Here is a 15,473-nt window from a genome sequence, read left to right as displayed (position 1 = left end):
TAGGAAAATAATCCGAACTGAAAGCATAAAAATCCAGAAAGAAACAAAAAACAATAAAATTATAAATATATGGAAATATCCAACTGAATATTGATTGCATTAACCAATGCAATTACATGCTGCTGATTTTAAAATATGTAACAAAACAGCACAAAGAATGAAAGAATATATAGAGCTCAATTATTCTAAGATCCTTACATCGACAGTACTAAATGATCAAAACCACAATTAAAGTGGAAAACTTTAACATAGCCTCTCTAAGAAACTGATAGATTGTGTAGACATGGAAAAATATAGAAGATTTGAATAATAACAAACATTATCTAATAAATAAATATGTATATACAAATGTGAGCTGCACTCAGCAACCAAAGAATACTTACATGAACTATTTGCCATAACAAGGCTGGTTCAACACATTTCATCAGATTGAACAGCAGATGAACATCAGATTGAACTTCAGAATATGTTCAGTGAGCTCAGTGGAACTGTGCTAGAAATCAATGACAAAATGTTAACCAGAAAATTTTCAGGTGATTAGAAAATAAACAATACTGTTATGAATAATCCATAGGTTTAAAGAAGCATTGTCAGAAAAATTAGCAACCATTTTTAACTGAATGCTAATGAAAATATGATGTATTAAAATTTGAGGGATCATATAAAGCCCTGCTTAGAGGTAAACTCAGTTTTTAATAAATTCATTGTACATGGCTAAATCAACTCATTTTAAGAAGATGGGAAAAAACCAGCAAATTAAGCTAAAAAAGTAGAATAGAAAGAAGGGTGAGAATACAAATCAATAAAACAGACAACAAATATACAATAGAGGAAACTTTTAAAAGCCAAAATTTGATTTTTTTTTTTTTTTGGTTACATATATTAAGCCATTTATTATAGGCTAGTGATGTCTCAAATGGTGGAGCATCTACTGGTCTTTCAATTCCTTCAGTCTTCTGATGGAAGACTTTACCGTGACAGCAGAAGTGGTATTGTAGGTCCAGGCTCCACTAGCTACTGTTTTCATGCAAGAACCACAGTGCCAGGTGCCCACAGCGCGTCTCTTCATCTTGGTTTGTCACAGAAGGAGCAAGTATACTTGGCATGCTGATCTCGATCTTCTTCACCATCTTCCAGAGCGAGGCCCCATAGAGGTCTCGTATTTACTGATGATTCCGAACTTCTTGGTGCGTTTGGCCGATCTAGGATGTGCAGGGAATGACACTCACAATCCAAAATTTGATTTTTATAATAGATTAATAAATTTGATAAATATTTGGTATAATTAATCAAAGAATAGAGAAAAAAGACACAAATGTTCACTATTTGGAGAAAAAAAAAGATATCACAGATTGTACAAACATTAAAACAATGATAAAAATATTATAAACAAACATTTACTAATAAATTTGAAAATAGATGAACAATTTTCTTAAAAACTCAATAAAACTGACATGAATGAAAAAGAACATAAATCCTAGATTTATTAGAGAAATTGAATCAATAAGTGAAAACCTTCCTGGCTGAGATTAAATCTTACCTTCAAAAGCACAATGTCTGCTTCACAGTAGTGCTGAGGTAATACTAGTTGAATGAGTGAATAAGAATTGAAATATTCTTACTGTATTGCTTGCATTTGTTTATGCATCTATCTCTTCTACTAGGTCATGAGCTCCTTGAATGTAGTATGGTTGTCTTAGCTATCTTTGTGTTCCTAGCTTCCAGCACCGGTATTTATAACTGGTAAATAAAGGTTTATTGAATAATTGAATTAAAAAGAAAAAGGGCTACTACTGTTTACCGAGTGCTTTCTATGCACTACCTCAATGCTAGAAACACTTATCTCATTTATTCTTAATTATATTTCTATAAGAGAGGAGTTTTTAGTCTCATGAGGGGACTACATCTTAAACCCGCTAATTCATGTTTGTGCTTTGAAATGGCAGAGTTATTATTTGAATATGAATTTGAACTGTCTTCAAAACCAATTTTTTTCCACTATACCAGTGGTTTCCAAAACTGATGACATGTACACAACGGGTACTCAAAGAAAGAAAATTTTAGAGAAAAGCAAACTGAGACTGAGAGAGATGAAATAATTTTTCTGAGATCACACACTGTAGCTTTTTCATCAATTACATTTACTATTAAGAACAATAACCATGAGTTTCTTAAGCTTTATAAAGTTTAATAAAACTAATACCAGTGAGAATTAGGACCAAATGCTAATAATATTTCCTATTTTTAGGCAAAAGGGGCTTGGTTTCTACTCTAGTCCAAATGGCCTGATTTCCATCTAGTATATATATATATATATATATATATATATATATACTTTGTAAATAGTATGGTATAATTACCAACAAAACAAAAAAATGTAGCTACTACGGTTCTTGCAAAATTAGCCAATAGCTTCTTAAGAATGGCTTTCTATAATGTCTTTGCTCCACATTTTATTTAGAAATGTGAACTATACTGGGCTCAGTGGCTCAGCCTGTAATCCCGTGCCTTTGGGAGGCTGAGGTGAGTGGATTGCCTGAGCCCGCGGGTTTGAGACCCACCTGGGCAACTTGGTGGAACCCAGCAGGTCGAGGCTGCGGTGGCCAGGAGTGGCCACTGCATTCCAGTCTGGGCGACACAGTGAGACTCCAACTCAAAAAATAAAAATAATAAATAAATAAATAAATTCATTAAAAAAAAAGAAAGAAAAAGAAATGTGAACTATCAGCTATATTTTCCTAAGACTAACTAATATAAGTTTAGTAGTGATACAAATTTTTCAAGTTTATCTGAGATATTTAAGATAAAAACCAAAAGAAGTGCCTATGAAAATATGGAAGCTTTTTTAAAAATTATGGATTCCAAGTGTATGCTTAAAAGTAGTTTTTAAAAATAGAAGAAGAGACTAAAATTTGGCCTAAAAATTATGATATGCTTTGATTAACTAATTAATGAAATCCTCTCCAGCTTCAACCCACACTATGCATTCATTTATTCATTTATTTCATTTTAATTCATAATGTAAAAGTTATCTTTGTTCAAAGGATCATGAATGGTATAAAAAATCTTAAGTTATATGAAAAGAGATACAGTAAATTATGCAGAGAATCTGACAAAAATCTTTGGTATTTTTGAGTCTTTTATCTTTTATTAAAATTAAGTTATACTTATCATCTACTAGGGTTTTAAAAGATAATCTTAATTTTGTTCTTTTTAAAATTTTGATTTATTTTATTTTTTATTATTTTTTAGAAATAAGGCCTTGCTATGCTATTCAGGCCAGTCTTGAGCTCCTGGCCTCAAATGATCCTCCCACCTTAGCCTCTTGGGTAGCTGGCATTACAGGTGTGAGTCTCTATGCCTGACTTGGAGGTAATTATATTGACCGAAAAATTCATTAGATAACTATGCTTATAGTGACTCACACTTCTCTGGTATCTTTTTATCTAAAGAGCTTTGTGGAAGATTCAATAATAGACATTATATTCTAAGAATATAACACAAATTCTGGAGCTGCTGTAAACCATCTCATGAAAAGACAAATCTAAAATGAATGATGGAAACGAAGTGTGTAATTCAAGGCTAGTTATTGTTTAATAATTAACAATTCTGTAAGATGGAAGATTCTCATGAGGACACTTCTGTTTGCAGAGAGCTAATGTGCTCTTCCGTGGTGGAGAACAGAGAAAGGAAACCAGCTCTATCGTGTCTCTTCTTAGAAGGCTAATAGCCCCTTTCTAAAGTCTCCATTCTCATGACCTAATTACCTTACAAAGGCCCCCATCTCCAAATACCATCACATTGGGAATTAGGGTTTCCAAGCTGTAAATTCTGGGGGGGCACAAACATTCTGTCCATAGAAAACCCTCCCAAGAGTATTCATATTTTAAAAGGGAAACTGTGTGTGAAAAATCTAAAGCCATGTTCTTTCTCAAAATCTCCCTGATATTCCTCAATTCATATTATGTGGTTATCTCCCATGGTGCACTACTACTCTATCTAGGTTAAAATCAACATCATCTAGGAACAGCTTACTTTTTCTGCTAGAGGGATAGGCCTTCTGAAAGGACATATGACTGTGAGGACTCAAGCGATTGTCCAGGATTGGTTGCCTGTGGTGAAGAGGAGCGCCTAAGGTGAGGTCTCATTCAGTTACTGATTAATAAAGCTGAATATAGGAAAATGGCCTACAGCAGAGGGGGAACATAAAAAATTTGGCTGAGAAGAAACGAAAATTAAGTGAACAGAATATCTTTTAAGGCAGTAAAGGCAGACAGGCAACTGGGAGCTAATGTTACAGTGTAGGTCTCACATGCCATGAAAAGCCAGACATTAGTATGTCTTGCCACTGTGACTGGGAAATATTGAGGAAATTTTGGCATCAAGTAAAGGCACTTGCAAATTCATTTCTTTTGGGAATCTAGGAATAGCAGACAGGACAAACAATGTAAGAATAAAGGGATAAAAACTAGTTATCGAAAGACCCAGTTGTCACTTTAAGACTAATGATTCTATGTAGATTGGGAAAGAGTTTGTTTGCATCAGTGTTGTTCAGAGGAACCCAACTTTAAATCTCCCTGTTATAAACAGCATTCCTAAAATCATGAACCCACCTCATTAACCATGAGACATTATACAGATACTATTCTGACAATGACTCATCCTTGCTCTGGGTAGAAATGAAAACTTCATAAAATTTAAGTAGAGATGTTAGACTGTAGAAAGATGAGTCTCTTTAGTTCTAGCCAGAATTTAAGCTGATAAGCATATTTAAAAGTGAATTAATGATAATGTATAAAAGACTTTAAAATATGACATTTTCTAGCTACTATGAAACGGAACATAATCTAATTCCATTTAGTTATTAGTTTTCTTTTATTTTATACTTAATTTTACTTAATAATAACTATAGATATTGCCAGCCTCAAGACTGGAAAATCAGTACCTTAGACATAAGGAATGATGTCACAGATGGAACCAATTTCTCTTTGTGTTTTTCTTTAAAATAAATTTGGAGAGTAAAATAAAATGTTGAGAGAGTGAGAGGCTATGAGTTCCAGGGGCACATGTATGAGGCTAAAATGGCATTGTTAATTAGGTGCAAATTGGCAAATTATTTTCATCTACTTGATCCTACAGTAAATTTCTTTTTTTTCATTTGTGAGTAGAGTTCTTTTAAGTAAACAGAAGTGATGAGATATGACTAGATATAACTAATACTGCAGGGTATTTTTTTCTTGCAGATAAATGTGGTCTCTCTTATATTAATACCCCGTTCCTAGTGACAGTACCCTCAGGATGACTACTTAAGCTGCCGAGGTGATTGGATAATTCGTCATCAGACTAAATCTTTAATAAGGCCTCCAGGCAGGGTTGGAAAATAGATGGTCCTTCAAATGAATTAGTTATATCTTGGGTCATGTGATGAGTGTGACTAACTGGGGCTATCATATCTATTATCACCACAATGAATTATTGCCCTGTCTCTTATTTTTTCTTTCTCCCAACCTCCACCCTGCTGCAAGATGGAGCTGAGCTGTTGATAGCCTGGGAGTAATGGGATAGAGGGTAGCACTTTTCCTGATGACAAAGTGGGATGATTGGCTTCTTTAGATGGAGGGATGGGGAAACATAGTTGCCCTCTAATATCAGAGGAAGAAGAAAGGGACGTTTATTACTGCCAGAGGTAAGAACTTGTCAACTCTGATTGTGTCTTAAGAGCTAAGGAAAAGGGACAGAAAATCATTTGATATGAGTGTGAAATACTGGGACAATCAGGAGCAGAGGAACACATAACTATCATTGGAGAGGAAAAGGTCAAAATCAGCATGATTTTTTTTTTTTTTTAGTTGAAATCTCTGTTACCCTGGCTGGAGGGCAGTGGCACAATCACTGTTAACAATCACCTTCACCTCTTTGGCTCAAGTGATCCTTCTGCTTCAGCCTCCTTAGTAATTGGGACTGCAGGCATGTGCCACCACACCCAGCTATTTTTTTAATTTTTTTTGTAGAGATGAGATTGTGCCACTATGTCATCCAGGCTGATCTCCAATCCCTGTGCTCAGGCTGTTCTCCTGCTTTGGCCTCCCAAAATGCTGGAATTACAGAATTGAGCCATGATACCTGGCTTGCATGACATTTTTAAAAGAAAGTATTTCCAGCTTGTTGTACAGATTTTCAGCTATGGTTGAGTTCAGTCAAGATCTACTAACAAAATTGTAAAGATACCCATTCTTAGGACTGCACTGGCAGTTTGTCATCTCCTGAAATTTTACTTTCTAGGTGTATGTGGAATGTTGAGTGGTTGTATAAAGCCCAATGTCTAAATTTTAAGATATTTTATAACTTGCTACATAAAGTTAAAAATACTTATGTATATTCCAATATTAAAGTTGTTCAAGTTGCTTTATTTCATTTTTTAAAATAGTGAGAATAAAGGAATATTGTCATGTATTAACATGGCAAACATGCTTTAATAAAGGATATACTACTATCTCAGCTGAACATTAATGATTTATATAGTTACCTAACGGAAACATCATTTCAATAAATGTCAAACTTAGTAATATTGAGATGCACAATTTATATAAGGAAAACATATCCATTTCAGTGAAAATTACTAATGGACAATTAGCAACTACCTCAACCACACACAAAAAAAATCAAATAATTTTAGCATGTAGAGTGAGATAAATAAAATTTAAAGTTTTTAAAGCAAGTTTTAATATTCCTGTTTATATTTCAGAAATAAGAAAAAGACAGTTTATAAGTATATCTAAAAAGGCCTCATAAATCCATCTTTCAGAATGAATCACTCTGTTCCTTATACTAGTGGGAGAAAGCTGGTGGATGCCCTCTGAGAACAATATGTTGAATATGTCATAGAATTGGTTTCTATCCCTAAAAGAGAATTTAGAGTAAATTACATCTTGCACATCATCTCTTCTGAGACACTAGACTGTGATCTTGTTCATATATTACCTTGTTCATCCTAGTTCTACTGTTTGTGACCCTAAAACATAGATCTTTCATTTAATGGGAGCAACGGGTTCTCATTTCAAATTTTTCAGCATCAGTGGAAACTTAGCCACAATCAGGGACGCTCTTTGTAATTCTCAATACCACGCAGCCTAAGCGCCTGTGCAGTTCAAATGTGAAATTAATTCCCCATATGGCATATATGTCATATGTTGTGCAGAGAATCCGGGGTAGGATGCATCCCACCATCTTCCCTCCCTTTCAGATCGAAACCCCAAATGTCATCTTAAAAAAATCCAACCAAATTTGGGTCTCAGAGCATTTGCTACTTTCAAAGTAGTGTTATTGCTTTGGATACGTTTCAAAAATAAGAAGCTTTAAAAATCTTGGAAAATGACAAATCATCAGTTTCCTTGACTAATGACTTACCTTTTAAGCCAACTTTAATAAACTTGCATTAAAACTAAACAAAACTGATGACCAAAAGGAAAGCTTTATTATTTTAAGAAATTCACTTCTATTATTATTGTTAACATCTCACTCCAAAGTGACAGCCTCCGAGCCTGAAAACAGTTCAGTTTTACTGAATCCCCCAAATAAATTATGGCTGCCTTATTAAGTGTTATAAACTGCTCAATTTGCTAAATAAATTGGGGAAATAGCTTTTAAGTACTGACTACCTATCGTTACCTTTGATCTTTTATTTTCTTACCCACAATGAGACTGTAAAATGAAGACGGCAGTTGGGAACTGATTACTGATATCATCGAACAGCCTTGGAACACAGATGTCCATAATGCATACTGCATAATCCTTGACTTTTGAAGGCAGAGCAGCCACAGTGTTTGGATACCATCTTCACTCAAACTTTCCATGACTGGTGTTTCTCTACCGTAGCCCTTAGCTCATAATCTCATTCCCCTCCTTCCTGGATCTCAGCCCTAATGAGTATGTCCTGTTGGGTGGCAGTGATCATAGTTCATGTGATTCACATTCATACTAACTTGTCTTCTGTGCCATTCTTTTGAGGTCTTTCTCTCCATTAGGAAGTGAGCATAGTCAACTTTATCTTTAATCTTGTTTTTTTTTTTGTATAAATATAAGAGGTAAAAGTATAGTTTTGTTACATGAATATATCAAGTAGTGGTGAAATCTGGGGTTTCACTCACATAATGTGCATTGTACCCATCAAGTAATTCCTCATTCCTCAGTTCCTCTCACCCTTCCTCCCTCCTGAGTCTCCAGTGTCTACCCCCTTGCTATATCTACGAGTACACATTATTTTGCCCCGACTGTGGGCACATACGGTAGTTGACTTTCTGTTTCTGAGTTGTTTCATTTAAAATAATGACCTCCAGTTCTTTTGCATGTTGCTTCAAAAGACATGATTTAATTCTTTTTTTATGGCTAAGTAGTATTCCAGTGTGTGTGTATAAATGAGGTTTATATATACACACACATAAATATGTATACACACATGTATGAATACACACACAAACATATCACATTTTCTTTATCCAGTCCTCCACTGATGGGCATTTAGGCTGATTCAACATTTTTGCTACTGTGAATAGTGTTGTGATAAATATACAAGTGCAGGTATCTTTTTGATATAATGATTTCTTTTTCTTTGGGTGGATACCCAGTAGTGGAATTGCTGGCTCGAAGGGTAGTTCTGCTTTTAGTTATCTGAGAACTCTCCACACTGTTTCCCATAGAGATTGCACTAATTTGCATTTCCACCAACAGTGTATAAGTGTTCTTTTTTCTCTACATCCTCGCTGACATCTGCCAGTTTTTTGACTTTTTAATAGTTGCCATTCTGAATGGCGTAAGATGATATCTTACTGTGGCTTTAATTTGTATTTCTCAATGATTAGTGGTGTTGAGCATTTTATTCATGTGCTTATTAGTAATCTATATGTCTTCTTTTGAAAAATGTCTATTATGTCTTAGAGAAATTTTGGTAAAGTTTGATAGTTTCAATCATTTCAGCAGATTTATCAGACTTCTTTTTATCTTTACCAGCTTTTTTGGTGACTTTCAAGTCAGACCATTAAGGTATGTTCTGCTATAACTATGCATATCTTGGCTGGAAGGATCATGCATCTGGGCTTATGCCACTGTGGTTTATGTGGGTGGGCCCCTGGAGCCAGGGGTTGCTAAGGTGGTGAGTCTGTAGTTCAATACACAATCATCCTCTGGGGACTCATTTCTGTTCTATTTTGGTCACATTTTAGACTGGACTTGTTAGATTTGGGGAAGGCCCTAGCATCCAGGAGGCCCACAGGTATCTATGTCTGTTCCAGGGCTCAGTCATCTTGTTCATTAGAATGACACACCAATGTGCCTACACTGACTAATGAGTTTTCACGTTCAAAGTGCTGCCATGGTGTTTCCAGGGTCTATAAAATTTAATGAGAGACCAAATGTGTTGATGGAGTCTAGCTTATTGATGCAGTAATAGCTTCCTTCAAGTCTCTGGGTATGTTTAGATTTACTAGAAACTCAGTGTTGGCAGGTCAAGGAACGTTAACATTTCCCATTGTGGTGATCTTCAGTTTATACTGAAATAGGGTTTATTTTCATTAATGATCCAGTTAATGCTGGAAATATGTTGTGTGATGAGGTAGGGGAATTAGACACTCTAGCTGATCATGTTTTCTTCTTCTGAGAACACAACAGAGTTAAATGATAATGCCACAGCCCCTTCACAGATTTCAAACAACTTATACACACATGACTGTAAAGCCAAATTGTTTTTTTCCAACTTAAAATTTATAGAGTGATACTGTACTAAAGATCGGACTGAGTTCCCAGAGAATGAATTCAGGCATTTCAAAGACACTAGAGTAGATAAATTGTCAGAGGAAGAAGGTAAAAAAAATCTTAGAGAGAATTCCTAGAATCTTTGCCATTTGTTGACGATGATTTCATTAAAAAGTGTTTTTAATATGATGAATAAAATGTGTCTCCATATTTGTGTTTTTGTATTTCTCTTCAAATGTTACTTCCCTAAAGTAATAATGGAATTTCACCTGTGCGGCTGAAAGCTTCATAGAAATTTACAGTATTATGACCATCAATCACATGCTGGATATTACTGAAGTGCTGACAGATAGAGTGTGCTACTATCACACAACAATAAACTTTTCTGTAAGAAAGTATAATTTTAAAGATGCTGAAAGGCTTGCTTTACCTAGACTGTTAAGCATCATGACTTATATCTTCCCTTGGTGGATGATTCATTAATATTTTTGATTCCAAAAGTTAAAGTGGCTATTAAAAAACAACTCCTAAACATTAACATGGAACTTTCATAGAATATTAGAACCAGAAGATAACTGACTTATAATATTCGATCATGACTACTTGATATGGCCTGCTTGAAATAAAATGTTGGGAAACTTTCAGTGGTTCTTCCATTAGCATTGTCTGGGGTTGGGAGAACTGCACTGGGGATAATTTTGTGCACTTTATTAGCATCAGTGCCCCGAACATAAACTGTGCTTAGAAAATCTTTGTAGAATGAATGAACAAGAGAATGGAAGAAACACACTGGAAATATGCTGGATGGACTCCAGTGCTACTCTCTAACTGACATTGCTATTACTTAACGTTGGAAAAACAAAGAGAGCATAATTCCCTTTTGGTTTGTGAATGCGCTAGGTGTCTAATTCTTAATTTTATTTTCTTCCCACTTAAACCCAATATGATTGCGATCTACTTTTTTGCAACGATTGTTTGAAAACAAATCACATAATGTTACACTCCTGCTTTAAAAATCTTCTAATGCCTGTTCCCTGTAGTTAAAATCTAACCATTTATCACGACCTTCAAGTACTGCTCGCTCTGGTCCTAGCCCACTTATCCTATTTCAACCCCCATGGCTCTTTACCTCTCAAACTGCATGCCACACAGGGACCCGCTGTCTGTTCCTAGCTAGTTTCCACCCCAGGACTATTACACTGATTCTTCTCCTTGCCCAGAAGGCAGATCTTTATGTTTCTGACTCCTTCCCATCACTCAGTTCTCAGTTTAAAGTTGACCATCTTTAACAAAGCCTTCCTTGACCATCCCATCCTAGATAATGAAGCTCCCTCCAACACTCGCTGCTCACTCATTCTTTATTTTTATTTTTACGTTTGAGTTGAAGTCTCACTCTGTCACCCAGGCTGGAATGCAGTGGCTCACGACCTCGACCTTCTGGGTTCAGGCAATCCTTCCACCTCAGCCTCCCAAGTAGCTGGAACTCCAGGAATGCGCTACCATGCCCAGCTAATTTTTTTATTTATTGTAGAGACGAGGTCTCACCAGGTTGCCCAGGTGGTCTCGAACCCCTAGGCTCAGGCAATCCTCTCACCTCAGCCTCCCAAAGTGCTGGGATTACAGACAGTAGCCACAGCTCCCAGTCACTATTTTTATATGGCAGTACTTACTTTATCCTATTATATTCCAAGAGAGCCATGTTTATCGCTGTGTTCTCACCGTCTAGAACAGAAGTTGGCATAGGTTGAATGGATAAATACTGAATTTTTGGTTATATATTTAAATGCTCTAACAAGCAGAGTAAGGAATGAACTCTGGGCATGCTCACCTTGTCTGAGTCCCTCAGTATCCTGTGCATACATATGTAATTACTATATTTTATTCTACCACTTTATAAACCCATCTAATTCGCCAGTTGTAACACAATAATTTTTAATTTTGAAAAGTGAGGAATTTCTGACATATGCTATATTCTTATATACAAGTAAATATAATTAACGTATGTTTGTTATTTGTCTCCAATTTCTTTTTCTGAAGGAACTTGTGTTAAGCCTTAATCACTGTGTGGGTCTAGGTTTTGATCTGTGATATCCGATATTGTGTTCACCAACCACATGCTGCTGTTGAATTGGAAATGAACTGAAATTAAGTAAAAGTAAAGAAAAGTTAAAAATTAAGGTTCTCAGGTTTACTAGTCACACTTCCAGTGCTCAGTAGTCCCGTGCGGCTAATGGCTATTATATTGGGGAATACAAATGAAAAACATTTACATCCTCACAGAAAACTCTCTTGGACAGCTTAGTTTTAGCCTGTATTCTGTGTGTCCCACAAGAGCTTGTTTTACTTAATTTGGAGTTGGATTTTTAATGACCTGGTTGCTACATTCTTAGTTCTTTCCTTGTGCATTTTCTCAATGCTTAGTCTATACTCACCTAAAAAACAGAATTAAAAAAAATATCTTTTCATTCTTCTTTATCTTTCCTCTATATCAACTAAAACCTCATTTTTCTGTAAGATTACTAGTATTATGATACTCTCAGAACACTGTCCTGGTAGTCAGTAAATGTAAGAAATTTAAAAATTGACTTATTTATAGAATAACTATTCTTTCTTTTTGCCACAACTGCAATGTATTAACATCTTTGAGCATAATAAACAGCTTAACATGCTGCAGTTTTGTTTATAGGCTAAAGTACCAGAAGTGGAATTGAATTAAATATATACACACACATATATATCTATATATAATTTCAATACCTTTGGGGGATACAAATAATTTTTGCTTTAGGCATTAAAAGTACCCACCACACCCACCTGCCCACATTGTACCCAATAGGTGATTTTTTTGTCCCCCTCGCCCCAAGTCTCTGGTGTCCATGAAACCATTCTCTATGTCTCTGCCTATCCTTAGTTGGTTTCCACTTATAAGTGAGAACATGCAATGTTAGTTTTCTGTTCTTGAGTTAGTTCACTTAGGACAATGTTCTCCAATTCCACCCAAGTTGCTGCAGAGACATTATTTCACTCTTTGTGATAGCTCAATAGTATTCCATGGTGTATATGTACTACATTTTCATTGTCCACTGATCGGTTGATGGGCATTTAGGCTGATTCCACATCTTTACCACTGTGAAATATGCTATGATGAACATGAGGATGCAGGTGTCTTTTTTATATAACCATCTCTGTTCTTTTGGGTTGATACCTAGTAGAAGCATGCTGGATCTTTTGTTGTTTGAGAAATCTCCATACTGCTTTCCATAGAAGTTGTTCTAATTTACACTTCCATCAGCAGTGTGTTTCCTTTTCTCCACAACCACGCCAGCATATATTGTTTTTTATTTTTTATTTTTTGGGTTGGAGTCTCACTCTGTCGCCCAGACTGGAGTGCAGTGGCCGCTCCCGGCCACCGCAACCTCGACCTGCTGGGCTCCGCCGATCCTTCCGCCTCAGCCTTCCCAGTAGCCGGAATTACAGGCATGCGCCACCACGCCCGGCTGATTTTTTGATTTATTGTAGAGATGAGGTCTCGCTGCCCAGGCGGGTCTCGAACCTGCGGGCTCAGGCAATCCACTCACCTTGGCCTCCGAAAGGCGCGGGATTACAGGTTGAGCCACCGAGCCCGGCTGTTTTGTATTTTTTAATAATGGCCATTCTGACTGATGTAAGGTGGTATCTCACTGAGATTTTAATTTGCATGTTCCTGGTAATCAGTGATGTTGAACATTTTTCCATTCGTTTGTTGACTGTTTATACATCTTCTATTGAGAGATGTCTGTTCAAGTCGTTTACCTACTTTAATGGGGTTATTTGCTTTTTTCTTGCTGATTTGTTTGCGTTAGTCCTTTATTAGATGTAAAGTTTGTGAATATCTTCTCCCATTCTTTAGGTTGCCTATTTGCTGTTGATTATTTCTTTTGCTGTGCAGAAACTTTTTAGTTTAATTAAGTTCTATTTGTTTATTTTTGTTTTGGTTGCATTTCCTTTTGAGGTTTAGGCATAAATCCTTTGAATAGGTCAATGTCCAGAACAATTTTTCCTAGGTTTTCTTCTAGGGTTTTATGGTTTCAGGTCTGACATTTAGGTATTTTATTCATCTCGAGTTAATATTTATATATGGGGAGAGATAGGGATTAAGTTTCATTTTTCTGCATGTAGCTATCTCATTTTCTCAGCACCATTTGTTGAATAGAGTGTTCTTTTCCCAGTGTATGTCTTTATCTCTTTTGTCAAAGATCACTTGGTTGTAGGTATCTGGGTTTATTTCTGGATTCTCTATTCTGTTCCAGAAGTGGAATTGTTGAATCAAAGTTTATGTAAAATTTTAATTTTGTTGGATTCAAAAATTATAAGTAAAATATTAGCAATCAGAATACAATAATGCTTCCAAAGAATAATACATTATGATTAAATAGAACTTATCTAGGAGTGCAAGGCTATTTCAATATAAGAAATCTATGAGCTTAATTCATTGCATTTAGCAATTAAAGGAGAAATCCATAAAATTATATCAATAGACACTGACAAACCTTAAGTAAAAAATAAGTTATTCATAAAAATGAATAAAAGAAATACTGCTTAAATAAAATAAAGACTATCAGAAATAAATAGCAAATAATATTCTAAGTGGTGAACAACTAAAGACATTTCTGTTATAATTATAAAGAGGACAAAGATGACCAGTACTTTAATATTATTCAACATTGTTTTGAAAGTTTTGAACATTGTTTTGAAAGGACATCAGTCTAGGCTAAGGTTTCTTGAGTAAGAACTCAAAAGCACAAGCAAGGCAAAATGGACAACAAAGCAAAAATGGACAAGTGGGACACGTGGGATTACATCATGCTAAAAAAATTTGCACAGTAAAGGAAACAGTCAACAAAGTAAGGAGACAATTATCAGAACGAGATAAAATACTTGAAAACTATCATCTGACAAGAGATTAATAACCAGAATATGTAGGGAGCTCAAACAGCATAATAACAACAACAACAACAAAACACACAAATACATTGATTTAAAAAAAGGAGAGGCTGGGTGTGGTGGCTTATGCCTATAATCCCAGCACTTTGGGAGGTTGAGGTGGGAGAATTGCTTCAGGCCAGGAGATGAAGACCAATCTGGCAACATAGTGAGACCTTGTCTTCACAAATAAAATCATAAAAAATTTAATTGGGCATGGTGGTTTGTGCCTGTAGTCCCAGCCACTTGGGAGGCTGAGGGGGAAGAATTGACTGAATCCAGGAACTTGAGGCTGCAGTAAGTCATAATCATGCCACCGTATTCCAGTCTGGGTGACAGAGTGAGATGCTGACTCAAAAAATAAACAAATAGGGGCAACCCCTCAATGTGAGAGCTTTTCTGTCCTCTCAATAAATCTTGGTTTCTCAAAAGAATAAAATAAAATAAAATAAACAAAAAAATAAAAATAATAAAAATGGAGAAAAGATTTGAATAGAAATTTCTCAAAAGAAGATACACAAATGGCCAACAGATATATGACGAAATGCTCAATATCACTAATCACCAAAGACATACAAATAAAAACTACAATAAGATACCACCTTACCCTGTTAGGGTGACTTCTTCTTTTTTTTTTTTTGAGTTGGAGTCTCACTGTCACCCAGACTGGAGCGCAGTGGTCGCTCCTGGCCACCGCAGCCTTGCTTGCTGGGCTCCGGCGATCCTTCCGCCTCAGCCTTCCGAGTAGTCGGAATTACAGGCAT

The 15,473-nt window shown here is 35.8% G+C and overlaps 1 pseudogene across 1 annotated transcript; it reads right to left on the bottom strand.

The window, feature by feature from the left end:
- Window positions 1-856: 856 nt before the first annotated feature.
- LOC110596032 lies at window positions 857-7,853 on the bottom strand (annotated as a pseudogene). The gene is made up of 2 exons (XR_002482217.1): window positions 7,783-7,853; window positions 857-1,202 (listed from the first exon to the last, which is right to left on the bottom strand). The product of XR_002482217.1 is annotated as a putative 60S ribosomal protein L37a (transcript).
- Window positions 7,854-15,473: the final 7,620 nt, after the last annotated feature.

This window comes from Carlito syrichta, unplaced genomic scaffold (genome assembly GCF_000164805.1).
Source record: "Carlito syrichta isolate Samal-C Ts95f unplaced genomic scaffold, Tarsius_syrichta-2.0.1 Scaffold305791, whole genome shotgun sequence".
Classification (NCBI taxonomy): domain Eukaryota; kingdom Metazoa; phylum Chordata; class Mammalia; order Primates; family Tarsiidae; genus Carlito; species Carlito syrichta.
Note: the sequence above shows the minus strand (reverse complement) of the source record. Positions and strands in the feature narration are given on the sequence as shown.